The sequence below is a fragment of the Electrona antarctica genome (assembly GCF_951216825.1).
Source record: "Electrona antarctica genome assembly, chromosome: 9".
NCBI lineage: Eukaryota > Metazoa > Chordata > Actinopteri > Myctophiformes > Myctophidae > Electrona > Electrona antarctica.
The window spans coordinates 12,741,680-12,769,326 of record NC_136790.1 but is presented as its reverse complement, the minus strand read 5'-3'; the positions used below and the strand labels follow the sequence as shown (position 1 = coordinate 12,769,326).

Below are 27,647 nucleotides of genomic sequence, written 5' to 3'. Positions count from 1 at the left end.
GTAGGACGACAACTAACCTACAACCTTTCATTGTTTTTCCCACTGTGCCACATAGCCCCTTTCGGGACCCTCGGTTACCTTTTCTGAATTTGGTCGGCGGTACCCTAGGGTCCCTCGTTGGTTATTCCACTCTCCATAGGACGCAGATTTACCTACTGTCTGTTCACGGAGACCTGCGCGGTCGTTTGAGTGTTGGTGAGATGTTTCAAAGATGCATAAAACAGCTTTAGGAGACAGCGGGAACGTGTGCGAAACATCGCTAATCGGAGTTGCCGTTAAATATTTTTGTAATTTTTATATATTCTTTTTAATTTTGCTTCGCTGAACTTCTCTCTCCTCTCACTTCCTTGACTTCCTTGTTGACTTCCCATTCTACCGCCTCCCACACCGAGACTGGTTAGCTGCACGTCCTAGTTACTGCCTCTGATTGGCCGACCGCGTACATGCAGGATGTTTATAATGCTGTTGTGTCGTGGGAGGCGGGACATGGGAAGTGAGGAAGAGAGAATTTCAGCGAAGCAAAACTTTTAAAAAAATTAACGGAAACTAGTGCTGTTTCGCACACGTTTCCGTTGTCTCCTAAAGCTGTTTTATGCATCTTTGAAACATCTCACCAACACTCAAGCGACCGCGCAGGTCTCCGTGAACAGACAGTAGGCAAAGCTGCGTCTTATGGAAAGTGGAATAACCAAAGAGGGACCCTAGGGTACCGCCGTCCAAATTCAGAAAAGGTAACCGAGGGTCCCGAAAGGGGCTGTGTGCCATATTGTATTTGACTGGGCTTTGTCAGAATGTTTGTTGGGCCATGTGCCCTAGTGATGTTGAGGACATAGGTATATACTGGGCCATTAACCAATATCGCATGGTTTGGATTTTGTTTGCGGTGATTATTTGAATTACTTTATTTGCTTGCGTATTTATATTGTTTTGATTTATTTGTTGTGTATGTTTAGTTTTTGAGGACCCAGTAGGCCCGAAGCCTTCACCCTATATCACCTGCTAAAATAACCCTTCTGTATTTTAACCTTTAATGTTAATAAACTTGAAACTTTTGTTACATCAGTCTCTGGTTCTGTTCATAATGAACCCATACCAACTTGGGGAACCTTATCTTGTTCAGTTACTTTGTCTAGCTCTAGCATATACAGTATATGATTAATGTGGTACTGTAGGATGCTTCACTCCTATTTGTGAGGGGGGTGTAGTCATTTCCTAATATAGCCCTACTACACTTAATTTAACAAAAGAACATTATTACACCACAAGCGTAAAGTCCTACTTGGTAGTTGAAACAGACCACTGACTGTTTCAAAGACTGCATGACCTCACATAATCTCAATCGCAGCCGCAGCTGTGTACCTGAGGAGCATAGAGCAGTGAGAGCTGTTGTCAATTATGTTACTCTCAACCACCATATGGAGTACAAGTGGATTACACCAATGCTTCCACAAACACTGGGTCGGGACCCATTTTTGGGGGGTCCCAACACGAGGGATTACTTTAAGCTGTTTATGCCTTCCGTTTTTTCTCTCTCTGTTCTGCGTTGTCAAATGTGTATTTCCAATCCATGTGCTGCATACCGCTGGGTCGCAAGACAAATTCCAGTGCAAAGTTCTGAAAACTGACAAAGTACTATATCATCATATTACACTGGTTATACTACAGTTTAAGTCACTTCAGGGTGGCACACGGTGGCCTAAAGCAGGGGTTCTCAACGTTTTTGGCCGGGGACCCCCGGAAATGCTTTGGCAATGTCTCGGGACCCCCGCCCCGCCCCCTCCCGACCCCCAATATAAATTGACTGCTACAATAACCTTAAACCATTTTGGGCGGGAACCCCTTTTGGTGTTTTAAGCATTGTTATAATTTAGCTATTGAAAAATAGCAGATCTACGAGCTTGTAGGTCTGCTATTTTTGAAAAATCGTGAAAAATTATATATTTTTTTTGGAAAATAATTTGGGGACCCCCTAAAATAATTTGGCGACCCCCCGAGGGGTCGCGACCCATGGGTTGAGAACCCCTGGCCTAAAGCTTACAGCACTGCATGGTTCTCAAACTGTTTCATGTCAACTTCTGTCAAGGACCCCCACATTGATGCAGACCCCCATCAGATTTTTTTTTGTCAGGGACCTCCAGAATAGAAGATTTGTGTTAAAAAAACAAACGTCAGAAACACTGGTTTAAACTAGAGGAACACACTTGTTCAGGAACAATCGGGGGTGGGAGAAGTAGCCTAAAATTACCACCCCTCCCCAAGACCACTGAAGTGCCCTTGAGCAAGGCAATGAATAGCAACACGCCTGATGGCGTGTTGCGTGTTCAAGTCCCGTTCATGACGACCTTTGCTGCATGTCTCTCCCCTTCTCCCTCCCTTTCCTATCTATCTTCACTTGAAACTATCAAAGGCAGAAAAGCCTAAAACAAATCTTTAAAAAAAAGACTAGTATACTGGTCAGCTCGCAGGTTTGAATGTGTCTGTGTGATGTGCATGGTGTTACTGAAGAAGAGATGTCAAACAGGAATTTTCTTACCATAGGTAATAAAATCACACCCGTGTGAAGCTCATATCCTACAAAAAATACGAAAATAAATATCAATAAATTAACATTATTTATTAATGAATTACTATACAGTCTTATGTCTTCTGTTCTCCAATAACCTCTTAGACTGCATCCTCTTTGCATTTGTCTTAGATAATTCTAACTTCTCTTCCATTGTCCTATTTCTACACTTTTCCTATCAAGAGCTATCTTTTTATCTCGCCAGGTTCTCAGTCTATCTGCGTTCCTTTTTCGGCGAAGTAGAGTTTTGTCTTGATATCGCTCCCATCCCCTTAGATTTCATCCACCTTACTTTTCTTTGCTTAGCCAACTGAATCTTACTTGTCCATTCTCTTTCTGCCAGCTTGTTGTGTTTCCCACTACACAAGCACTTATGCACTTATGATATAATATGTCTTCTGCATCCCCACTTTTAATTGATCAAGAGAAATGAGCGATCCAATATATACACAACATATCAGTGTTTGTGTCAGACTTTTGTCATTGTCTATTGCTTCATTGTCAATGGCATTTAATATTCAAATTAGGACAAAATAGCCAATTAGCTCGTCCTCAGATGACGTACATTTTCCAATTTATTGTGAAGGGGATTTAGGGCTCTATTTTCGTCCATGCTTAACCCCTTATCCCTAAACTTCTTTTCCTTTTTTGGTCCTTAATGTTTGTGTTAGCAAATTGCCGATTTGCTCAGAAACATGACGTTGGAGAATTTACGTCATTCATTGTCAATAGCATTTAATGTTTGTGTTAGGACAGAGTGCCCCTCAAAAAATCACACCTGTGTGAAGTGAGGGGACCTCTTATACATCTCATTCCGGCCAATCACAATTTGCGTCCTCACCTTCATCTTCAATGTTTGTGTTTACACAAACACTCAAAGCTGGCCATTCATTGTCAATGGCATTCAATGTTTGTGTTAACACGGTTTGTGTTTACACAGACTCAAAGCTGGACATAGGAATATTGAGACAATTTCTGTTGTTTTGCACTAATATAATATATTAGTAGTATACGTTGCTGTTGGGAGGAAACCTCCTAACTCAAGTTTTTGATTCCCCCCCCCCCCCCCCATAAATCAGTGCTATTGAACACCCTTTACATCTGTGTGTGTCGAAAATATTGAACCAATGGAAAGTAGTAAAAAACACTTTGGACAAAATCTCTTAACTCCATTGGACCCTCAAACTGTCTGCTAAAGCAACTAACTCCACCACCTCTCTCCTTCTCTTGCAAGTAATTGACAATATATAAACTCACAACACCAACTTTGATGGGCAGTAGTGCTTTGTTTTGAAAATATAAGGTTTTCTTAATTTTCTGAAAAGTGTCTAATTTTCATTTCCTGAAAAATTAACATTTTGGAGTTAAGGTTTCTTCCCGACAGCAGAGATATTATACTAGCAGCAAAGAGTAAAATTCCAAAGGAGACTCTCCTTGTATTTTGTAAATTTGTACTATTTGTACTGTTGGGTGATTGGGTCATTTCCCTATGAGTGAACACAGCTCTAATTGCATGCACCACATGAACTAGCCAAGTGATTCTGGCAATGCATGGTTGGGTGCCTTCAGAAAAATGAATATTGAATTTCATATTTTTCTATACAAATATTGTGTGTGTGTGTGTGTGTGTGTGTGTGTGTGTGTGTGTGTGTGTGTGTGTGTGTGTGTGTGTGTGTGTGTATATATATATATATATATATATATATATATATATATATATATATATATATAGACATTAATCAACAATGCATACTGGTCATGAGAAGCCAATAATTGAAGCCCCGAATATTTTGATAATTAGCCTAATAGGGTAGACCTATTATCACTGACACAGCCTATAAAAGACATGATAATTCGAATTGGTCCAATTAAATTAAGGAAAGATGAATGGACATTGCTTGTGCTTGAGCAAATGGGATATGGAAATGAATTATTGGTAGAGCTGTGGCATACGTTATTCATCAATAATATAGCCTATTAAGCCGCTGACACGCTTGCCTAATTTTTGCATGAGTTGCCGCACAGTGCATCAATGCCATAAGAAGGGTGCACAGTTTTGTAAGGTTGACTTGAGCAAAAAAACAAAAAAACTCCGTAGCAACAGGTCCTGATACCCTAGCAACCTGGAACGCTTCTCTCAGTTCTCTGACTGAAACCCAGAAAGGAATATTAGCCTACGCGCAAATGGCACACGATTAACAATAACACAACACATCCAATTCTACATAAGTGCTATAACATCTGTCCCTTTATAAAACACGATATTTTTTAATCTTAAAAAAACGGGAGGCTTTGCTAACTGTAGCCTACAGGAGGGGCGGGTCGCCGAAAACAAAGGAATCTGCTTCACTGAACCTGCCCGTCAGCTTACCTGGAAAAATAGCATCGAACCCCCGGTCAGGTGCATGCAGATCCGATTCCCTCTGCAGTGGCGAGTGTAAATTCTGTGTCTAGACTCGAGTACAGCGTGGTGTAAATACGAGACAAAGTGACAACAAACAGATGGCCCGGTATAGGCTTCTTGGCTGCAGAGCTGGGGCTGCTGCTGCCATCCACGTTGTACCGTCACCTTGCTGCTTACGTCACCACGCCAGGCAGAACAACATGCATTGGAGTGCCCCTGCCCTGGTACCTAGGCTTAATCAATAAACAGATACTGCTGACTATTTATTTATTTTTATCCTGTGATTTTTCTGTGTCGGATACAGAATAATCACATCATGACCAGGTGACCAAATACTAAGTCAAATTTATAAAAAAAAAAAAAAAGATAATTTCTTTATTTTTTCCATTTTTTGTAAATGGTAAATAAAATGGTAAATGGTGCATTTAAAACATCTTAATTGGATTTAGCGACAAAATAATACTTGGGATCAATTGGCTAAACTGTGATAAATAAGCATACCGGTAGCTATTATTAATAACAGCTGTAGAAAGAGTTTTGACCTGAAGGAATGGATTAGCAGTGGTTTATTTAAATCCATTTCATTAAGGCCCATTATTTATTCGGCATTTGAGCCACAGACCACCATTTGATGACATTTTGCCTCTCAGACCTAAAACTTAGAATATTTTGTTATCGTTGGATAAGATTTTGTATGATTTGGTAGGCTACTGGCTATAGGAGAGATAACAGGCAATCTTTTGATACAATTAACAATTCGTCTAAATTCTGTAATTGTGTAGACTTCTTGTAAATGAAGTAATGCAGATGTTTAAATATAATTTAGCTCTTGAGACGGGTTGGGTCAATTTGGTTTAATTTTACACTCTCAAGAGTTAAAGATCTATAAGGGTCCATTTGGTTACCAACTCTCCACCATTTAGCTGGCCACCTGAAACCGCCTCAGGACCACTGGTGACCACTTGCGTGTGTGTGTGTGTGTGTGTGTGTGTGTGTGTGTGTGTGTGTGTGTGTGTGTGTGTGTGTGTGTGTGTGTGTGTGTGTGTGTGTGTGTGTGTGTGTGTGTGTGTGTGTGTGTGTGCGTGACTGCGCGCGCGTGCGCGCGCGTGTGCATGAGCGTGTGCATGTGTGTGTGACACATTACAGAGAGATTCATTTCTATCATCATGGGTAATCTCTTTCTACACTCCTGGGTAATTATGTTTACTGTATTTATGTCTTTTCATATCAGCCTACATAGATAAACGCACATGTTCACTATTGTACACTCAGCCACACTAGTTGGAACATTGCCTACTCATTTAAACTGGCCCCGTACTGCAGCCTCTGTCAGGACATTAAACTGGCCCCGTACTGCAGCCTCTGTCAGGACATTAAACTGGCCCCGTACTGCAGCCTCTGGCCCTGTACTGCAGCCTCTGTCAGGACATTAAACTGGCCCCGTACTGCAGCCTCTGTCAGGACATTAAACTGGCCCGCCCCCGTACCCTCTGTCAGGACATTAAACTGGCCCCGTACTGCAGCCTCTGTCAGGACATTAAACTGGCCCCGTACTGCAGCCTCTGTCAGGACATTAAACTGGCCCCGTACTGCAGCCTCTGTCAGGACATTAAACTGGCCCCGTACTGCAGCCTCTGTCAGGACATTAAACTGGCCCCGTACTGCAGCCTCTGTACTGCAGCCTCTGTACTGCAGCCTCTGACAGGACATTAAACTGGCCCCGTACTGCAGCCTCTGTCAGGACATTAAACTGGCCCCGTACTGCAGCCTCTGTACTGCAGCCTCTGTACTGCAGCCTCTGTCAGGACATTTAAACTGGCCCCGTACTACAGCCTCTGGCCCCGTACTGCAGCCTCTGTCAGGACATTAAACTGGCCCCGTACTGCAGCCTCTGTCAGGACATTAAACTGGCCCCGTACTGCAGCCTCTGTCAGGACATTTAGGTGGGAAGATCATTCCTCATGGACAGATACAATTCTTTCTGGCATCCTGTTTTTGTTTTCATTGTCGTCTCAGCTTTCTTTTAGACAATCCAATTCATTCGTGTGTGTGTGTGTGTGTGTGTGTGTGTGTGTGTGTGTGTGTGTGTGTGTGTGTGTGTGTGTGTGTGTGTGTGTGTGTGTGTGTGTGTGCGTGTGCGTGTGCGTGTGTGTGTGTGCGTGTGCGTGTGCGTGTGTGCGTGCGTGTGTGCGCGTGTGAGCGAGACTGAGAGAGAGAGATACATAGGCTACAGACACACAGAGGAACAGAGCATGAGAGAAATCAAATACGGTAATACAGACAGACACATATGGTAGAGAGAGAGACAGCAAGAAAAAGCAAGAGCGAAGAAAGGGATATTGGGTAGCAGACACAATAAATCCTCTGTGTAAATTTACCTCCAAAGAGAGTAGAAATCTTCGGAGTTTAATCAACACTGAGGACTTGTACTGTGTAGAGAGAGAGAGTCGGAAAGACAAACATGAACATAGGCGTTCTGGGGGGCAGCCCACAGCCCACTCTTCCTGCCATTGTTTCATCCTTGAAACCAACAAGCATGCATTGGGGCCTGCTTAGACCACGCCCCCCTATCTACACTCACTACCCCCCCCCCCCCCCCTTCTACTCACTGCTGCTCAGTTTCCATGGAGACAGAGAATATGCTTGCAGATGATTGCATCTTCTCTCCCGCTGAAAGGCATTCACAGAGACAATAGGCTACCAGGCTTTCTGTCACCCGAGAGAAGAAAGTCACACATTTCTTCTTTTATGTGGGCACGTGTGTTGTTTGCCAAGTACAAGAATGCATCTTGTACTAATTGAACCCGAATTGAAAGCTCTCAAGCTTTGTTGTGTTTGATGTGTGTTTTATGCCTTGGACAGATTTGTACAATAGTGCATCTTGTCAGTAAAGATGTCAGTCAGTCAGTCAGTCAAAAAAAACATGAAGAAGTTAGTTGTAATTTATGCCACATTAATTATGACACAGATATATAACAGAGATTTAACCAAATCAAATAGAATAAGCACATTCACAATGCTGTCCAGGTGTATGATCTGTGATCACACATAACTGATTGAATCCCTATCTAGAGTGAGGAACCCTATATAGGGCAGTATTATGCGTGTCTTAAGTACCAGGTCTTATTACTTAACTTAAGACCTGGAGGCGTGATCAATGCCATTTGGCTATTCTGAGTGGCCAAACAGCATTGACCACGCCTCCAGGTATTAAGTTAAGTCATAAGACCTGGTACTTAAGACACGCATAATACTGCCCTATATATCTCTCTTAATGACCTGCGGGTAAAAACTATAGCTTCCTTTAACCCAACCATTATTTCCTCTCCTCAACCAGCTTAACAGATACATTCTCCTGTTGGTGGAAACATGGCTCAGGCACAAGTAATGGGTCTTGATTTGCATCAAACACCACATCATTGATCAGGTCAGGTATGCACTGGCTCACGTGCTGACATGTTGTGTGCAATAAGCTGGATTGCTTAAGTTCCTTAAGCCAGGCCCTGTGCTGCTCCTTAGTAGGCTATGGGAAGAAGGTCAGACATCTGCTGCCTTTACACCCTCTATCCCATTTCACACACTGGCACGTGCAGCACGCCCTGTTTCTATTCAGGAGGGAGCTCAAGAGTCGCTTGACTATGCTTTAATTGAAGTAGCAGATACACAATATATTCACAGTAGCGTTGTTTGTTGTTTGTGTGTGTGTTATTTTTCCATCTGAACAACACTTATAGACATGGAAAACATAAATAATCATACCGGTATAGGCCCATTCACACATAAGTAAATACCGTAAAGCAGGTTATTATTTATTTTAAAATAGTCAGTAACATAATGTGAGATATGTTAACATCCTTGTAATCTGTCAACCCACAAATTGGCGTATTATAACTTATTTTATTATAGAATTTCTGCTATTAAAGACCATTTTTCTAATATAGACTGGTGAAACAAACCAAAAATCCAATTGCTTATTTTTTGCTGTGCTATACCACAGAAAAGTAAATTTAAAACAAATGGTTTGACTTGAGCATTCTGCATAAATTCTGTGACAAAGGCCTCAATTCAGGCAGGGCTGAAATCACATGCTGCTATATTTAACCAACACTCACTTACACCTCTCATTCATAAGAATGTATCCTGCTTTGGGATTAACCCTGATTTGAGTAGGCCAGCAAAGCAGAGAGGTCTGATGAGCTACAGGGATAACATGAGGACTTAAACACTGCATAATTTCCCCCGGAAATTAATTTGAGTTTTCATCGTTAAAATTAGAAAACATATTGAAATTAAAAAGGAAATAATGTCAATGTTTATAATTTCATGTAAGTATAGGTAATGTTGCAGATAATGTGATTGAGGGAGTAGAGTGAAGATGAGTATAATCTAATCTCTCTTTAAAACATTTAGTGAGACCGTTCTGTTTAAATCCTGAGTACCACACATTTAATGTCATGTCAGACATATGCAACCTGTTTTATTAAATTGTATTTTTGTCTTTAACTATAATAGTAGCATGTCTATTATTTTGTCACACAATAGGCATTTGAGCAGAACGATGTGGACTCAAAGTCTCCCTCATGTGGCCTAATTGTAATAATACCTGACTGTAATAATACCCTGTCTGACAAAGGATGTTCTGAAACATCCAAAACGTGATATGATAAAAATCAGTCATGCAAAATGTCATGGTTCACTAGCCTGAGGTCAGTCATTGTCAAAAAATTGCTTTGTGTATGAAATGGCATGCAGCTGATAGTCAAATAATCAAATACTCAGTGCTATAGAGACCGTAATAATCATCATGCAGCATTATAGTTGCAGACACAGATATGGACATAAGTAAGATAAATTACACAGTAGGGGGATCATGTTCTCTTGCTTCTATCTTCTGAGTGAAGTGAAACATGCAGGGGGCCAGATGCCAAAAGAAATGCAGTGAAGTAGGCTACAGGTAGTCTCTCGAGACAGACTGTTGACTAATGTCAAATTCAAAGGAAAGAGGGAGCTGTTTTTCCTTCTATTTTTTGACAATGAGTTCTCAGATTATTATTATTTTCTCACCGGTCTGTATCAAGAGTAGCCTAATACAATAGGACTAGTAGCCTGCGTCTATACAGAGATGGTCTCTCCAAGTCTTCCATGTCTACACTAACACAGAATCAGAATAAATAGTCAGGGGATATTAATACAATCTGAGAATAAATTCCTTACCAATACATTTCTTCGCCAATTGGCCTATGAGTTTGTAAAGGTGTCAGTAACACATCTCACAAAGATTGAAATTCAGTTTATCTGAGTAGGGGAATCTGACAGCTGCTGAAATTTGGGGGACCATTTATATAATTGGCATGCGAGGGTCAAACTAATGTTTTTTTCATGATTCTGAATCCATTGCACGCATTTGTTTTGCACAAAAAACACTTCCCCTAGGGGTAAACTGAATTTCAAACTTTTACAATTTAGGCATTTATCAGACGCTCTTAATCCAGAGCGACATACAGTAAGCAAGAACAGAAAGCATGGCAATACATCACATACATAAAAAGTAGTTATCATGAAACATGCGTAAGCTAAGAACGTAACAGTGGAATATCTATATAATGAAACTATACATATAAACTATACATACTATACTATACTATACTATACATTATAAAGTGCTATGACTACATAAAATGCAATTCTAGTGCTGTCTATGTAACATGCTATAAGTCTGTATAAAATGCTATCTAAGTCTACATAAAGTTTTATCTAAGGGGCTAGGGTAAGTGCTACGGGCCATGATGGAGTCTGAAAAGGTGGGTTTTCAGACAACGGCGGAAGATTAATTGTGAGTGCGGCTGCAGTTCTGATTGCAATGGGAAGTGCATTCCATAGTTTTGGAGCCAGAAGGGAGAAGAGTTTGGGACGTGTGGAGCATTGTCCTGGCATTTTTAGTGAAGGTACTTCCAGCTTCCCCGCATTGCCTGATCTGAGTGCGCGGGAGGTAGAGTTCTCAATCTCTGCCCGAACCCGGGCCGACCCGGCCCGACATTTTCGGGTAGGGCCGGGCCCAAAATGCACGATAATTAGTCGGGCCGGCCGAGCCTCGGGCTCTGTGATTTTCCGTGATTTTTTTTTATATAATTTTATTATAACAAAAATAACAATTCTGTTGTTTGTGTAATGTATTTATTTAATATGAAGAGGGCTGAGCTGGTGAATGTTGGCGATTAACTTTTACAGTTTAGGCTATTATATGTGACTGAAGGAGGAGGAGGCGATGATCAGCAGCAGGCTGCAGCGCACCAAAGTGACAGAATAGAACGGTGGTTGTTGAACTTGCTACCGCTGGCTGGCCTCTGGTTTGCCAACCAAATGAGCTGCTTACTGCTCAGCATGAACTATATAACTTAAGTCAACTTGCCATATGCTTAAATGTTTTATAAGACCATCGATTTATCCGCAATAGCTCGTTTTGGAAACGTCGGGGCTTAACGAGACACTGCTGTCTCGTTGAACCCAGCTGGGTGAATAAGCTAAATTAGGCTACCTAATCAACGGTAAATGCTCCATATAACTATGAAAGCGCCTGCACGTAATATAGTTACATGATGACCAAGCAATGTTACAGTCACACTGTTAGGTAGCCCGTCTCCGGACCCCCCGGGTTGAGCTCCTTTGGACCTACCACGTAGGGTCCGGTCTCACCGGCATCACGCGACGTGGGACGCAATCTGACTTACCCTGACTTAGCCCTGTGCTGCGGTGTCGGTGTCACGCTGACATATTCCAAAAGAAGCATATGGACGCTATAGGATACAACGAACCCTCTCACCCCCCCCCCCGAACGGCACAGAAGCCGTTAAGTATTTTTAATGTTTGTACGACCGTTTGGCAGCTCTGAAATTCTCTCTTCGGTCCCTCCTTGTTGACATCTCGGTTGGCTAGAGGTAGGCTAGCTGTAGGCTAGCTGCGCCTACGAGGCGCGTAGGGAGGCGCAGCTAGCCAACCGAGAGGCTGGAGGCGGTACAATGGGATGTCAACAAGAGAGAATTTCAGAGCTGCCAAAACGGTCGTACAAACATTAAAAATACTTAACGGCTTCTGAGCCGTTCGCGGGGGGGGTCAGAAGGTTCGTTGTCTCCTATAGCGTTCATATGCTTCTTTTTGAATATGTCAGCGTGACACCCACTTTGCAGCACAGGGCTAAGTCAGGGGAAATCAGATGGCATCCCATGTCGCTTGAATCCGGTGAGAAGGAACCCTACATAAAGTCAACAAAATGTCAGAAACTTTAACGTAGGGTTCCGAAAGGAGCTAACTGTTAGGCTACAGCTATTTGGTTTACAAATCGTATCGCAGCGCGCTGTAGCCTACAGCTATTTAATTTCCCCATCGTAGCGCAGCGCGCCTCGTTGTGTGCCCACTGCCCAAAATAAAAGATCTGCAAGCTGTCGACAGACTCGACACGCCATCGAGCGGCATGTTGATGGTTTGTATGTCTGTTCTTTTGGTTAGGCAACGCACATTACGCGTGGTATGTGGGTTTGAGAGGCAATGATTAATGTAAACTATACAGTAACCTAGTAGATTATAGCCAAGTTGACAATTGTCATAATATTGCCAGTAGCCTATTGGACATACATTACATTACATTACATTACATTACATTACATTACAGTCATTTAGCAGACGCTTTTATCCAAAGCGACTTACAATAAGTGTATTCAACATAGGTAGGGAACAAAAACTACTAATCACCAGAAGTCTTTAGTGCATTTTCTGCAAAAACAAGCAACCAAGAGTATACCTAGCGCTAAGGTAAAAGTGCAATATATCAGCTACCTATTTCCTTAAACAGATGAGACAAAATAGCTAAATCAAATGAGCATGAGCTAAAACAATTAAGTGTATCGACTAAACAAGATCCAATAAACAATACAACAATAGAAAACAAGCGTTCGTACAACTAGTTAACAACAAGTAGGTCAGGCAGAGAGGAAGGGTAGTGTTTCCTGAAGAGGTGGGTTTTCAACCTGCAGCGAAATATGGGCAGTGACTCTGCTGTCCTAACATCAGTGGGAAGTTCATTCCACCACTGTGGGGCCAGAACAGAAAAGAGTCGTGACCGTGTGGATCGGCCAGAAGGACCCTTGAGTGACGAGGCAATCAGTCGCCCCGAGGTGGCAGACCGAAGTGGTCGGGCAGGGGTGTAGGCATCGACCATAGCCCGGAGGTAGGAAGGAGCTGTTCCTTTCACTGCCCTATAGGCTAACACCAGGGTTTTGAACTGGATGCGAGCCGCTACGGGGAGCCAGTGTAGAGAACGGAGAAGGATGGTTGTGTGGGAGAACTTGGGGCGGTTGAACACCAGACGAGCCGCAGCTTTCTGAACAAGCTCCAGAGGTCTGATGGCAGATGCCGGAGCACCAGCAAGGAGGGAGTTGCAGTAGTCCAGGCGGGAGATGACGAGAGCCTGGATGAGCACCTGGGCTGCCTTCTCCGTGAGGAAGGGGCGAATCCTCCTGATGTTGTAGAGGAGGAATCTGCAGGACCTTGTCACTGATGCGATGTTTGCCGAGAACGTCAGTTGATCGTCCAGGGTCACACCCAGATTCTTCGCAGTCCGAGTTGAGGTCACCACAGCATTATCAATGGCCATGTCTCGGTGCGGACAGCCCTTCCCCGGGAGGAACATCAGCTCGGTCTTGTCCAGGTTGAGGCACCCCCTACTAGACGCTCAGCCCATGCGAGTGTAAAGTACTTCCCGCGGGCCTGTGTATAGTAGTATGTATGTGCGTGTTAATTCCAGCAGAGCAGTGGTTGAATATATTAGAAGTCAAACGAGTTTAAACCCATCTAATCTTCCCGCTTGAACCTATACCTTCACCTTGCATGTTGACAAACCTGTTAGTTCTGTGTGGAACAAGCAAGTAGGCACTCGACAGAGTGCAGTTCTAGTTCCTATATGCATTAGGCTCACATTTTCTTGGATCGAACATAATCTACTTATGTTTTGCCAAATTTGCATTACCCACTCCCACAAAGTAGCAGGAACCACGCCCCTTAATTTGCATAAACCACACCCACAAAGTAGCCGGAACCACGCCCTTCATTTGCATAAACCGCTCCCACAAAGTAGGCAGAGTTACATAACGAGTAGGCATGGCCTAAGATAATGAGATGCGTGGCCTAATATTATGAGAGGCGGAGTCATTAACGAGAGGGGGTGGAGTTTGTAACCAATGTGAGGTGTGTGTGTGTGTGTGTAGTAGTAGTAGTAGTAGTAGTAATACGAGATGATGCCTGATCTTCTGATTGATTGAAGAATTTGAAGAATTTATTAACAGTTTGCAGAATTACAGTACATTTCAAGCACAAACTCAATACAAAGGCTGTTAACTGTGAGTGGACGACCCAATTAAGCATCCATAGTTGCATAGTTGGTTGACTGGATGGCGTTGTCCTCACCTGGAGAGAAATGCCCCCGGGAATATATGATCTATCCATCCATCCATCCATCCATCCATCCATCCATCCATCCATCTATTTATCTATTTATTTATTTATTTATTTATTTATTTATTTATTTATTTATTTATTTATTTATTTATTTATTCATTCATTCATTCATTCATTCATTCATTCATTCCCCCCGGAAATAAATAAATAAACAAGGATAATCATCCATCCACCATGTGTGACAATTGTTTGACACACATCATGTCATGTCATGTCATGTCATGTCATGTCATGTCATGTCATGTCATGTCATGTCATGTCATGTCATGTGATGTCATGTCATGTCATGTCTGTCTATCTATAGCAAGAGGTGGAGGGGGGGGGGGGGGCGCCAAAGCATATTGACCATATTAAGCCAGGTATCACGGCAGACAGCACTAATATAATAAACAAACGTGAACGGAGCACTGCTGCCAACATAGTACATGCATATAGTGGCCATACTGGCATACTCACCATAGCCTGGTCAAGGTTTCCCCCTGGTGGACGTGTCATTTCCAACTATTGTCAGCGCATGGAAACTGGTAACAAGACAACTCACCCCTAAAGCCACTTTTGGTGAGTTGTCCAGACAACTCACCCCTAAACGTGAAGACATCTCACCCCTGCTTTTTTAGGGGTGAGATGTCTTCACTTTCCGGGGTGAGATGTCTTCACTTTTGGCCACTTTCGGGGTGAGATGTCTTCACGTTTAGGGGTGAGTTGTCAGGACAACTCACCAAAAGTCTGACTGAATATGTAGCCTTTGAGCTATACTTTACTGAATATTTCACAAGAATATAACACAAGAGTTAAATGTACGGTCAAATGTAATATAGTTTATTTAAATATAGAAACTACAGGCTACAGATGTAAATATATTTATGACACAGTAAAATGTCGAATTCGCCTTTAAGTATGTCACGGTCAAATGCATAATAAACCTTACAAATACAAACATTATTGTTTGTATGTAGGCTACCCAGTAGCCTACCCATATGATTAGATGAATGTGCAACATTGTTTGTTTCCATCTTCCAAGCATATTCCTGCCAAAATGGAGATCTTAAATTGTTGAAAATGTCTTTAAACAAAAGATCACCATGAATTCAAGGCTTGTGTGTGTGTGTGTGTGTGTGTGTGTGTGTGTGTGTGTGTGTGTGTGTGTGTGTGTGTGTGTGTGTGTGTGTGTGTGTGTGTGTGTGTGTGTGTGTGTGCAAACTTCTGAAGAAATGTGAACTGAACCCCTCTCAATTTGGTTACTCCAGATGGCTGTCACTTTTCTCACATGCTAATGTAACTAGCAGTAGCAAGATCATCATCGATGTACAGCCGTCAGACTCTGCCTTTGAAGCGCAAACATTATCCACAAATGACCCCCCCCCCCTCAATGCTGCATAGAGAGAGAGAGAGAGAGAGAGAGAGAGACGCTCTACTCCTTACAAGTGTTTCACCGGATTTTACTGTTAAATAAATAAATAATTAGCCGTGACTGCGCACGTCTGTAGGAACCGATAGTTAGATCCGAAATTGAATTATGCCTACTGTAATGGGTGCCACGGAAAGTACAGACAACTCACCCCGCAATGTCAGAAAGTGAAGACAGCTCACCCCGGAAAGTAAAGACATCTCACCGGGGTGAGATGTCTTCACTTTCCGGGGTGAGCTGTCTTCACTTTCCGGGGTGAGCTGTCCGGGGTGAGCTGTCCGGACAACTCACCCCGACATGTCAAAAAGTGAAGACAACTCACCGGGGTGAGATGTCTCGTATTCTGGAAACTAGGGGACGTAACTCGGACGGCGCGTCTTAAATACATTTCAATTGTACATTTAGTTGACTAAATGTGATTTATTTTTATTTATCCTCAGTCCTGAGACTGGTCTGAGACTCGGTCCGAATCTGTTGTGACGTGTGAGTCAGGCCAAAGAGTGATTCATATGATAGTTGTCTAAAAAGTAAAGAGTGGATTTATTTTGGATTTATCCTCAGTCCTTAGTCCTTGTCTTGACTTTTGACTTGTTGACTAAAAGGTAAAGTGTGATTTATTTTTGATTTATCCTCATTCCTCCGAGGTCACGAATCTTGACTTGTCACGAACCAGCGTCCTCTCACACCATAGGCGACTGCCAGAACCACTACTGGAATACTCTGAGTCTTAGATTGAGGGTATATTTATCGTCTTGTTTTTTTGCAGGCTAGTACATTTTTCTTCGTAAGTAGTAACAAGTGTATTTTACCAATGCACACGGTGAAATATTGTCATAATGTACGTCTGTATGTTACTATGTGTTTGTTTTGCAAAGGGAAAAGTGTTTTAATGTACTTTTTAGTGACGTTGTGGTAGAGTTTGTTTAACAGTACTTGTGAGGACTCTCTCTCTCTCACACACACACACACACACACACACACACACACACACACACACACACACACACACACACACACACACACACACACACACACACACACACACACTAGAGACTGGCAGCTGATTGGCAATTTGCCACTTGTCCCTCACTCAGGGTTGCCAGGTTGGTGGCTGTGTGTCTAATGCCTGCTGCATTGTGTGTGTCTCTGTTAATTTCGTGCAGTTTTTGTTGCTCCCATGATATTTATTGTATGTTGTACTAAATGTGTTTCGTTTTATTTACTTTTGTGTATTTAATGTCAAGTGTATTTGTATTGTGATGTAATGTGAATGTTTTGTGACTGATTTTGTAATTCAAAAAGTTGTTGGCTGCGCTCTTGCTAGAAGCCAGCTTGGAGAGAGGTCAGCGTGCTGCGCATGGCTGAGGGAAGTAGGGGTGCTGGGGGGGCTGTAGCACCCCCTCCCCCCAGGCACAGCCCCCCCTCGAACAGGAGGGGAAGAAGAAAAAAAAGAATAAAATATGCTGTATCACAGTATTGGCACCTTATCCTGGTTAATTGCCTGTGTCAGTTCGTTCATATAACTTGCGTGTGGAGAGGGAAAGTAAAGGCCACGTTTGCGCGTGAAAATGCGCGCGCGCGCGCACCCCCTACTAGACGCTCAGCCCATGCGAGTGTAAAGTACTTCCCGCGGGCCTGGTGCTGCGTGCAGAGGCTGTGTGTCTAATGCCTGCTGCATTGTGTGTGTGTGTGTGTGTGTGTGTGTGTGTGTGTGTGTGTGTGTGTGTGTGTGTGTGTGTGTGTGTGCAACGGCGTCAACTTTGGGAGTGCTTGAGGGCTTGGGCACCCACTGAAAAATTAATAAGCCAAATAGCACCCACTGAGATATCCCCTCATTTTGTCACGTAATCAAGGGCTGAAGATCCCCTTCCCTGGTCATTTTGTCACGTAGGCACATTCCACACACCTTTAGGTGGAGGGTGCTTGGGCCACTGTCTGGGCGAACAGGTATTCATTCATTCAAATGCTAATAAGGTGGCTTTTGTTCTGCTGCCAGGTAGAGAGTATAAATGTTGCATTGCAGTACAGGAGGCTTCATTTCCGTTCGATTACTATGATGAAGCCACCTCCAGCCAAGAAGAGATTCGTCCAGTCCATGCTACAATTCGGCGCCGCCGCCGACAAGACGCCCGCTGTCAAGGCCCTGGTGCCCGCCGACAAGATCACGATGCCCGCCGCCGCGACCACTCCGGCCCCGCCCGCCGACAAGATCACGATGCCCGCCGCCGACAACGTAGCTGCCGAGGCGGACAGCACTGTCAGCGCCAACACAACGGCTCTTTTAAGAGCTAATAATTCTAAAAAAAGAAAGGTGTCGTCCGCAGCAGCCAGCAGTCCGGGGGCGCAAATATCAACCCATCTGGAAAGAGACATTTACCTGGATCACGTACAACTCTACGAAAGACTGTGTGTTTTGTAGCCTTTGCTCTAAAGCTGTGGAGCTGGGTGCTCCACTACCATCGACTTTTTTGTTTGCTGTGTTTTGCTGTTTTGATGTCGTATTATATTGTATTATATTGTCGTATTATATTATTGCTGCTGCATTGTCTGAAGGAAGCCAAACAAAAATAAGTTTTACTCTTATGTACCTGTACACAAGATGTAACAATAAAGCACAACCTTGAACCTTGAACCTTGAAACAATTGAATGTGTTTGTTGTGAACTGAAAGCGCACTGTGTTCAATAGCAAACTGTAAATAAAGTAACCCCCCCCCCCCCCCCCCCCCCCCCCCCCCGCGTCGGGGGGGGGGGGGGGAAGAGGCGGGGCTGGGAGGCGGGGCTGGGGAGCACCCCCTGACGTTTTAAGAACCTTACGCCCCTGTGTGTGTGTGTGTGTGTGTGTGTGTGTGTGTGTGTGTGTGTGTGTGTGTGTGTGTGTGTGTGTGTGTGTGTGTGTGTGTGTGTGTGTGTGTGTGTGTGTGTAAAAATAAATTATATCTATTCTGTAATGCTAATTAGAAAGGACTGTAAATATATATACCTTCAATAACCCAGCAGGGAGACCAAATACCGTGCTGTATTTACCTTACAAATGAGTGAGTAGCCCTTTAAATCTTGAATGACAGCCACTGTACCATACAAAATAGAAGGATACCTTAAAAACGAATTAGGAGACAGACGAAATAAAGTTCTGAGAGGAGGTTTAAGGTTTTAACTGTAATTTTTAGTAGGTAATAAAGTCAATTTACATAGAGAATGTGCTACATGGTTCAGATAATAATAATAATAATAGTACAATACATCACTATAATTTAAAGTATTCAATTGTTCCAATATGGATCCGAACTGAACCTCTTCACAGTATCTTCCTGGCTTATACTGCAGATCACGTCAGTTGTTGATAAACGTTCATTGGCTGGTAAATAGTTCATTTCCGCAATATCCCACGGTGGCGCTGGTTGTCGAGCGCTCATTGGACCAGCACATGGATGATGAGACTGGTATCGTGACATCTTTCTTGGTTCCGTCATTGAGGGCCATAGACCGGGAAAGCACAGAGGCTGGCGTTGCTATGGCAACCTGAAGATAACATTCTTTCCCTGCTAGCTGTAAACATTCGACAGAGAGAAATACTCCTATCTACTTTCTCACTAGGCACCAAGGTCAAATACATGTCTCAAATCAAAATAGGCCTCTCAGTATGCGAGTTAACTTGACTGGGGACAGACAGTATGGAGACCGAATAAGGAGTAAACAAGATATAAGATATTGACATGACATAAATAGGATAAGGAGAACAACCCGGAGTAAACAGGCAGTAGGCTAAGAGTAAAATTATGATAAAAGGACAAGATGACAAAATATGACCTATATGGAACACGGTCTGGGCCAAAGTTCTATCTGTGTTGACCAACAGAATATGATGGAGTGGCCAACTTGACATGACGTGTAAACAACATGTCAGAATTTATCTAACAGTTTTATTAACCCATTCTGGACGGGAACCCTTTTTGGTGCATTATGTTATACTTTAGAAAAATAGCAGACCCGCAAGCGGTGGCGTGCTACGAGCTTGTAGGGTAGGTCTGCTATTTTTTTTAAATCCTGAAAATGCGGCTCAGATCTTTGAGTATATAGATATATAGATGTGTGTGTGTGTGTGTGTGTGTGTGTGTGCGTGTGCGTGTGCGTGCATCATGCAGCACACATGCACGCGTGCAGTGGGGGGGGGCATGCAGGGACAAATTAGCCATTGGGCCGGTGGGGCCGTGGCCCAGGGGCCCTTGGCTCGCAGGGCCCCTTCGGGGAAATTGGACCGCGCGGTACTGGGTTTGAGGCCCTTCATTGGCTGTTGATTTTGTTAAATTTAGGTCAAAAATGATGTGTTTTTCTTTTTTAATAGTACGTGTCTGCAGCCGCCTGCACATTCTCAGGCTGGAAGCACATTGACGGAGGACTCAAAATGATTGAGGTGGGGAGTGACGGGCTCGCCTTTGGGGTAAACAGTAACGGTCACGTTTACGAAAGGTGAGTCTGAGCCATAGCTAGATTTAGTCTTTGGTGTATTTTCCCCCTTTTTGTGAAATCACTGAAATCTTAATGTCTTTAAGCCACCATTGTTTTCCAGTCTTTATTTGGGTTTATAGGGTCTGTTTTTTAGGTCTGTTTTGTATTGTAAACCACTTTGAACTGCACAAACCTTAATTGGGGTTTATAAATAGGCTAAAACTTAATTACTGAGTTGTCCTGTTTCTGTATTATAGAACATTAGTCTAAAAAACATCAACAGCAGTGACAACACAGAAATGTGTATGGGGAGGTCAAGGTCAAGGTCAAGGTTAGCTTCATTGTCTCTTGCGGGAAATTGGTTTGCAGCCAGATCATAGTAAAAAATACACACAACAACAACATTCAATACAAGACTGAGATCTAAGAACAGGGCACTAGAGACAGAGAATTCATGACATTCAAAGTAGCAAAGTCAGCAAAAGTGCATTAGTGGGCAGTATGTGCAAAGAGGCAAGAATAAAGTGCTATCTGCTGTTCAGCAGTTGAATAGCAGCCGGGACAAAGGATAGTTTGAACCGATTAGTCTTTGTAGTGGAGCACCCTCAGCCGACGACCTGAGGGCAACAGTTCAAACTCAGACCGAAGTGGGTGATCCGATACCTCCAGGAGGGAGGAGGCTCTCCTAAGCATCTGCCTCTTGTACAGTTCTATGAGTTGGGCTTGGGTTCTCCCAGAAATCTTACTGGCCACTTTGACGAGGCTGCTGAGCCTGTTCTTGTTTGCCAGGGTCAGATCAGTTGGCAGATCAGTTGGCAGAAAAAGATAATATAACGCACACCCTCCGGTCTTGGTGCTGAGCCAAACTGTTAACAGATAACAGACAAAAGCAGGGGCTCGCAACTCACTTTGTAATGCTCCAGAATAATTGTATTCACGATCACAGAAAGCAGACCAGTATAGGTCTTTCTCAAGTATAAGTGAAAGAGTGTGGACAAAAGAGCCCCATCTGGTGTCGTGGGGGAATCTTGTGGACCAGACCCATTGCAAGAAATTGTACTCTATCGTCGACCCTAAGCCATTCCAGCCTGTCAAAGTGGGCAAGGGTGAGGTGGGTTCGGGGGGTGAGGCCAAGTAGGAGCCTGACCAGTTTGTTTTGGGAAGTCTGGAGCCTTGCTTGCTTTCTGTGGACACAACCCCTTATAATGTATAGACATTGGCTTCAATTACAGTACCTCCATGTAATACTATATGTGACTCTAATGTTTATACATCAATATTGTGTCCTAACAGAACTGGCATTTCCGAAGGACTTCCGGAAGGTTCTGGTTGGCAGCACATTTCATGTTTTGGGACCATGACACAAGTCTCATATGATCTTGGTACCATTTATGGTGTGTCCACCAATGGAGTCATCGTGAAGGCCACTGCATGAGGTGTCAGCTGTGCAGCAGACCTAGACCTACAGTTCTCTTCTACTAACAATCAAATACTTATTATTATCACACATTTTGGGGGCTAGGGAATGTTTCCTTGCCGGGTACCTGTCTTTGCTGTAAGCATAACCCTGGTGTTCTCTCTCCTGTGTCTCCTCCATTTAGGCCTAAATAATTCAATAAACATATATGCATCATTAAAAAAAACACTCTTTAGTAATAATTTCTGCCCCTGACAACCTTTGTCAGGTAATCATTGTCTGTCAGATTCCTTACAAAAATATAAACTTTTCAGTTGGACACTCCCTCCAGCAAGGGCGACCGCTGCTGGAAAAGCAAGATCAGCATCAACATAATGCTTGTCAATGTACAGAGGCACACAGTGTTGTAAAATATCATAATAGATGGTTGTGTTGAGACTCTGGACATGACAAAACACAGTGATGATTTTGGCCATGTTATCTGCTATGGTGTTGATCCACTGACAGTGAAAACTTAACACTGGTTTCAACAAAGCCATCTTTTTAGAGTACATTGTGCTTCAGTATGTTGACAAGCTTCATGGAGATGCTAATTTTCCTTTCCAGCTCGATTTGGCACCTGCCCACAGAGCCAAAACTACTATTAACTGGTGTACTGATCGACCATGGTATTGCTGTGCTTAACTGACCAGCCAACTGGCCTGACCTGAGCCCCACAGAGAATATATAGGTTGTATTGTCAAGAGGAAGGTGTGAGACATAAGACTGAACAATACAAATTAATTTACGGCTGTTATCAAAGCAAACCTGGGCTTCCATAACACCTCAACAGTGCCACTGGCTGATCACCTCCATGCCATGCCCCATTGATGAAATGATTGGCTCAAAAGTAGCCCAGACCAAGTATTAACTGCATACATTAATATACTTTTCAGATGGTCGACATTTCTCGTTTAAAAAAACGTTTTTTTAGTGGTCTCGTAAAATATTGTAATTAATTGAGATAGGATGTTTTGATTTTCATGAGCTGTACGCCATAATCATCAAGATTAAAACCAAAAAAATGGTTTTAAATACTTGAGGATTGAGAATATATGAAAGTTTCACTTTTTGAATTATATTACGGAAGAAAATGAAAAATATTCTAATTACTTGAGATGGACCTGTGCACTATATACAGTACACACTATATACAGTACAGTAGGCCCTAATGCCTGAGCCAGTCGACCTTCACTGCGTGTCACTCAAAAAACATGTTTTCCCACCAGGAATAAAATCCTAAATCGAGCCCAACTCAGACCTCTAACTACGTGGATAGAAAATGATGAATCAACCAGGTGGTTAAAAATTGAGAAAACTCTATGCACACAGTCACAACTAGCGGTCCTTCCCTTCTCAGGGAATAAAATAAATGGAGATGCTATGGGAGTTTGGTCTAGATTCACAATTAAGTCCAGAAAGAATTTAAACTGCCTCTACTATCATCAGGCCTGTCTTCAATTGGGTGCATGGGAGGTTTTGTGCCTTCAAGGCTAGACGCTGGGTTCCAGGGGTGGAGTTTGCTACGCCTGAGGATTGTCCACCAGTTATTTTCCTCCAATCAGTTAAAGTCATTTGAACAACTCAGAAACGAGTTTAATCTGCCCAGAACTGATTTTTATAGATACCTCCAACTAAGACACTATTTACAAAGACACGATGACTGGGACAAAATTCGAACCCCTTCGAGTTTGGAATCTCTTTTTATGGACATACAAAAGCATGGTTCATTCACCAAAGTAATTTCTATCTTATATATCAAACTCTGCTAGAAATGGTTCCCAATAATTCTCTTTATATAAAAGCCAAGTGGGAGGCAGAAATACAACAAGAGATTTCACAAGAAGAATGGCTAGACACCTGCACTGAAGTGCATAAAGTAACAAACTCTAATTCTTGGAGAGAATATCAATGGAAAATTGTAAGCAGATTTTTTAAGACTCCATTATTGACTGGTAGAGCAGGCACTACTCCTACAACTGAGTGCTGGCGGGAATGTGGTGAACAGATCGGTAATCATACGCATATCTTTTGGACGTGTCCTAAATTACAGCAATTCTGGAATAATGTTTTTAATGACATTAACAGAGTGTTTGACACTCAAATACCACAAGATTTCAAGACAGCTATTCTAGGAGTAGTGCCGACTGGGTTTGAAGGTAGGAAAAAGGTGTACCTCCTCCAGATATTGTTAACAGCGGCCAAAAAGACTATCACTTGGCTAGGAAAACACCCTCCAACCCACGAACAATGGCTAAATAAAGTAAAAGAAAAAATTAGAGACATGGAAGAAATTACTTATTTGGTGAGGCTACAAAATGAGCAATTTGTGAAGAAATGGACGCCCTTCGCGCGCATCGAGATTTAACATTACAAAGATTGATGGACCCCCCCCCCTTCCCCCTCTTTCCTTTTCTTTACTTTATTTTTATTCTATTTTATTTCTTTATTTTTCTTTCATGTCTGTTGAATTACTCGATCAAGATGTTGTCTTTCATGTTTACATTTCTTCATTATTATTGTTAGTATTATTTATGATTATTATTTTTCAAAGTGTTACTTTCTATGTTGCTGCTGTCTCCTTGGGGAGACAATTTTGTATTGAAGAACTGAATGACGATATATGATGCATATGTATAAAATGTATTGTCTACAATGACAATAAAAACAATGAGTTGAGAAAATCCTAAATCGTATGACCTATAATTTTTTGTTCCACCCCGTCACTTAACACTAACAGAATGTAAACTACTTAAATTGCGTCCTTCTCGCGTAGACCAGTGCCTACGGGCTAAGGGGGGGGCTACTCTAAAAACGGCTACAGGAAGCACTCTGACAACGGATACAATGGTAACTAGAAAAAGTGCCCTTCTGGGCACAGGTCTCCACCAGGAGGATAGGAGTGTGTGTGATGTTTGGCAAAATGTTTAGGAGTGATATAAACATGTTTGTTTGTTTTTTGCAACAATTTTCTTCATTTTGTTGAGGAAATGCAGAGCCAGATCACTCATAGCATCTCTGAGGATAGAATTCTGGATGAGCAGGACATGTGCAGCATTTTGTACAAAACGGGCCACTCCTGAAGACTTTGGAAGGCAATCTTTTGGACGTAACAGCATTTCCAACAATTCCAACGTTAGGTTGCTCTAAATGCAACTGATAGCCTACAAAATGAATACAAATGGCTTGCGTTCAGTGTATGACATGCCCAAAATAGTGACGCCAGGTAGGTTGAAAGTGGTTAAAATGTATCTTGTGTAATCAGATCATCTATAATGCATCTTCTATGCATTTACACTTTGATTTTGATGTGTTTTGGAAACAACCAGATAGCTATCTGAATACTAGATGCATTTTAACCGCATGAACCCTCGCGTCACTGGTGTGAACATTTGGCAAAAATACTCAAACTACAAGCTCACAACTCATCGCAAGGTTCACAAAGCTATGCATTTTGAGCTGGTAGATCTGCAATTTTCTGCAAATAAATTTAATGTGGAGTGAAAACAGGAGGGAGCCAAGGATAGACCCCTGTATATAGGGTTTAAGTGGTTTATTAAGCAATTACAGGAGAGTGTGTGCGTTAGTCATTAATGGCACGCCTACGTTGCTGCTGGAACGAGCCGATAGGCAAGTTCCGTAAGCAGCGGAGGAGTGCCATTCATGACGGTAAAGCACATCTTTGAGTGTAATATTGCGATAATACCATAGTTACCCTCATAGACATATATACATAGACGCCTCATTTGCCGCTGCAGTTCATTGGAGCGACGTGTATCCCAATGAAGGCGGAAGTGCAGTGCTGAAGGCTTTTTTTTTTTAAACAAATCTTTATAACAGTCATGACAATATACATTACAAAACAAGACAAACAAACAAACACAAACAACAAAGTTATTAACAATACAACATCAGAGCCAGGGGGGATTAGATTACTAACAGAAAACATTAAAAGAGTGAACACAAAGCAACAGTTCTCCGCAGCTTTCTTATTTAGAAGTGCTGAAGGCATTTGCTGAAGGCGACTGCGTCGCTGCCCGAGTGACGTCACTCATGTGAATCCTCCATGTCTCTCGCTGTCACTCAAGTGACTACTGGCCAATCACAGCGCGTCTTTTCCGGGACTTATGTTACGCACGCGGAAGCTTGACAAGCTTCCGCTTTGCTTCCGCTATTCTTCGCAAGGAATGTCGGGAAAATAGTGCCTTAAATTTTGACACACGCCTCAGAGCCGGAAGGGGCGTCTATGTATATATGTCTATGGTTACCCTTATAACTAAGATATTCGATAAAAAAATCATTTTATTTTATGACAGATGTAGCCATTACGACCTAAAATGTCCTGTGTAAACAACTAGCTTAGCTGCTCCACTGCCTGCGGGGACTGCCCAGCACAGCTGTTTGTATGTTTTGATTAGGTGCGCGGTGATGCTCGTTTGAAGCACGGGTAGAGAGCTATTTCAACCAATCAGATTGTTTCCTTGAAACTACCTGTGGTATAATGCTAAATTATTCCCCCTGCAGTGTACTAGTGAAGGTCAGAGACCTTTTCGGAGCCAGCTGGTTGAACAGTATACAGACCTGGGAGGTGAAGCCTGCCGCCTCCTGGGGAGGGTCATTCTTGCTGTCTCCGGCCACATTGCCACGGCGGATGTCCTTGACGGACACATTCTTAACGCTGAAGCCCACGTTGTTTCCGGGCAGCAGCTCGATCAGCGCCTCGTGATGCATCTCCACAGACTTGACCTCAGTGGTCACGTTGACAGGAGCAAACGTCACAACCATCCCAGGCTTCAGGCTTCCTGTCTCAACACGGCCCACCGGGACGGTACCGATATCTGGCAGACAAGATGGTGAGCTGTATGATGATGACGACGACTTGATGTTTTAACAGGATTTGTTGTTTTTGAACCTCACACACCACAGGGTTTTTCCCAATTTGCCTGAAAATATATATTTTTCCGAACTGATGTTTGTGTCAGGAGTACATTCTCACGGAGCGTGCATATTAAATAAAAATAAATAAAGAGGTGTATTAATATTGGGGAAAATGCACGCACACACACACGCACGCACAGACAGACAGACTCCTTCCTTCCTCACCTCCGATCTTGTAGACATCTTGCAGAGGCAGACGGAGGGGTTTGCCAGTGGGACGGGAAGGCGGCAGGATGGCATCCAGAGCCTCTAGCAGGGTAGTGCCTGAGCCATTGCCCTCTTTACGTTCGACCTTCCAGCCCTTGAACCAGGTCATCTATAGGAACAAAAAATTATAGACTCAAAATGATGTACCTTGCTATTGTTATGTGCCACTGCCACACTGTCAAATACATTAGTTCTCAAAGTGGGGTCAGGGTTCCTGGAGGGGGTTCCAAATGGACCCTTGCAGATCTGTAAAGCGTTATTCATAGTCTGATTTATCGGTGGTGAGGTGACCACTGCAACTACAACATGACATCACGGAGCCGCGGTGAAGAGCAAACCACCGCTCTCCCCAGCCCTTCTCTTTGTTTTTACTCACCACCGCTCCACGTTATTACAGCTCCGGTGGTGACCTCACCACCGAAAATCCAGACTATGAATAGGCCTTTACTCTGACAGGGGGCTACACTGGGGACGGACGGACACTGGCCTACCGGCATGTGCACTTAAGCCCCTCCAACTGATCCAAAATGCCGCAGCACGCTTGGTCTTCAACCAGCCAAAATTCTCACACGTCTCCCCCCTTCTCCTCTCCCTCCATTGGCTCCCGGTCGCTGCCCGCACAGAATACAAAACTCTGATGCTGGCATTCAAAGCAACCAAAGGCATGGCCTCCCGCTCACTCAGATCAGCCAACGCAGGGAAGCTGGAGGTACCTTC

General features: G+C 43.1%; 1 protein-coding gene and 1 long non-coding RNA gene across 2 annotated transcripts in view; one reads left to right on the top strand and one right to left on the bottom strand.

Moving 5' to 3' along the window:
• The window catches only part of arhgap40 (Rho GTPase activating protein 40), a 69,855-nt gene extending 64,698 nt beyond the window's left edge, over nucleotides 1-5,157 (bottom strand). Inside the window, exon 1 of the mRNA XM_079510435.1 lies at nucleotides 4,935-5,157. The gene's annotated coding sequence lies outside the window, so the exon portion shown is untranslated. The remainder of the gene's footprint in view (nucleotides 1-4,934) is intronic.
• On the top strand, nucleotides 539-21,821 carry LOC306929774. The gene is made up of 3 exons (XR_013790839.1): nucleotides 539-731; nucleotides 20,226-20,350; nucleotides 21,623-21,821. It is a non-coding gene; the product is annotated as an uncharacterized lncRNA (long non-coding RNA).
• Nucleotides 21,822-27,647: the final 5,826 nt, after the last annotated feature.